The following is a 2208-nucleotide window of genomic DNA, read 5'->3' as shown; positions in this document are numbered from 1 at the left end:
AATCTCATCTATTATATATTTAGTTCCATTAATGTATACTTCAACATTATGAGCTAACTGATTATGAATTTTCTTTATTCCGGACATGTCTGTAGAGACTTCTGCCTTATTATCATCAATTGTATGAACTATCTCTGGACATTTTATAAAGTACTTATCATGAATAATATTTTTTGTACACCCAGTGTCTACTAGTGCTAGAATTTTATATGATACCTTGGGTGATAGTTTTACTTTTACCGGTATTCTTATTCCCAAAATTTCTTTGAAAGGCAATTTTACTATATATTTATTTCCAAAATTAGTTATGGCATCTTTTAGTTGAATTATTTTAGCAGTATTACTGTCTTTTAATGTTATCACTTGCTCTTTAAATTCGGTATTTTGTATATCTTTATTTTCTGGTAATGCCTTAATATCATAGTTAATTTTTAGGTTCTCTAGTTCTACTTCTAGTTTATTTATTCTGTTTTCTAAAACTCGTACTCTACTAGATAATATCCTTTCATCTGATTCTAATTCTATCTCTTTTCTCCATTTTTGTTTATTTGCTTTTATACATTCAGCACAAGCTTGTTTTAAGCATATACTACAGGTTACTCTATTATCTTGGCTTGGGTAATAGATGCAAAAAGCACATTTAATGTTATAATCTCCTTTTCCTCTAATCCAATCATGTTCACAATTTAACTGATCCATCATTTCTATTTTTAAACCGGTTAGTTCGTCAATTAAATCTAACTCTTCATCGGTTGATTCATACTCTTCAATGGTGTTTTCAATTTCATCTGTTTCTATGATAGAATATATTGATTCGTCATCTTTTATTTCATCGTCACATACTAATATATTTTCATTTACGCTATCTATAATTAAAACTCTCTCTTGTTCTTCATATTTACTAGAATATCTTTTTTGATCTTTATTTGGGCAAGTTCTACTTAAATGATCTGGTGAATTACATATGAAACATCTGCATGTCTTATCATAAGTTTTCTTTGGGTTATATCTTCTTACATTTCGTTTATGTAAGAATGGTGCTCTATTATCTGATCTTCTTAAGAAGTACCTTTTCTTTGTCTTTATATTATTGCTATTTCTACTTTGATATCTATGGTTTCTTTTATTTCTAGGCCTATCTTCTCCATATGATAAAGGTATTTGTATTATTTTATTGCAAAAATTATAATCAGAATGTTTCATTGACCTTTGGGCTTGTATTCCTGTGCATATTTTTCTTAATTGTTTGAACACGAAGGTTATGGCTTGGGAAATATTAATTTCAGCTCCTTCAGTTTCCTTTTTATATTCCTCAAAAATCATACTACCTAATGGGTCAGGTAGTTTATTAAAATATCGCTCAACTATTCCCTTATTGTATCCTTGCTTAGCAGTTGTTGCATTATATAGATAATGTTGAGAAAATTCCTTTATACCTTTCCAGCTTGTTAAAGTTAATTTTTCTATTTCTTTTAATCTTTCATTTTGCAGGGTTGTATATCCTAATTCTGGGTCTTCAGCTATGATAATATTAGATACTATATTTGCAAAGTTGTGAGGATTACTTCCTGCTCTTTTTAGCTCTTCGTAGTTATTAGGATTCTTTTCAACCCATTGTTCCCATAGGACTTTAGCAGATTCACCCAAAAATGTTTCTAAATAAGTTATCATATCCTCCACCTTATTCCCTATATTATGCTGATTTTGTATGTATTTTTGAACTATTAACCCCTTCCAAATACTAATGATATTTGGCCAGTCTATGGGATCATGTGCTGCTAGATTTAGTATAGCCCCATCACTTTTTTGATTTTGAAATTTTATTGGTTTCTCAAAATCTCTTCTTTTAGTGCCCATATGCCTATACTGTCCTGGGATATAATGATATGAATATTCTTCTTTTTCTGGGGGCCATCTTCCTGCTGCCCTGGCTGGTCTTTCTCTTTCTCCTTCATTTTTTACAGAACCCTCTCCGTATCTTTTCCTTTTTCCTGTTCCCAAATCTACTTCCATAGCTTCCATTGCATTATCTAGATTATGCAAACCTACCTCATCCAATGAGTCTATAAAATCATTATATTGTTCTGCATTATCTTCTTCTTCTATATTCTCTATTTCCTCTATCAGGTTGTTTTCTTCTTCATAACTCTCTAGTAATAATTTCTCATTTACTTCCCATTGCTCTTCCTCACTTAATACCTTATCAAA

This window comes from Oryza sativa, chromosome 6 (assembly GCF_034140825.1).
Source record: "Oryza sativa Japonica Group chromosome 6, ASM3414082v1".
NCBI lineage: Eukaryota > Viridiplantae > Streptophyta > Magnoliopsida > Poales > Poaceae > Oryza > Oryza sativa.
This window is presented reverse-complemented; position numbering follows the sequence as displayed.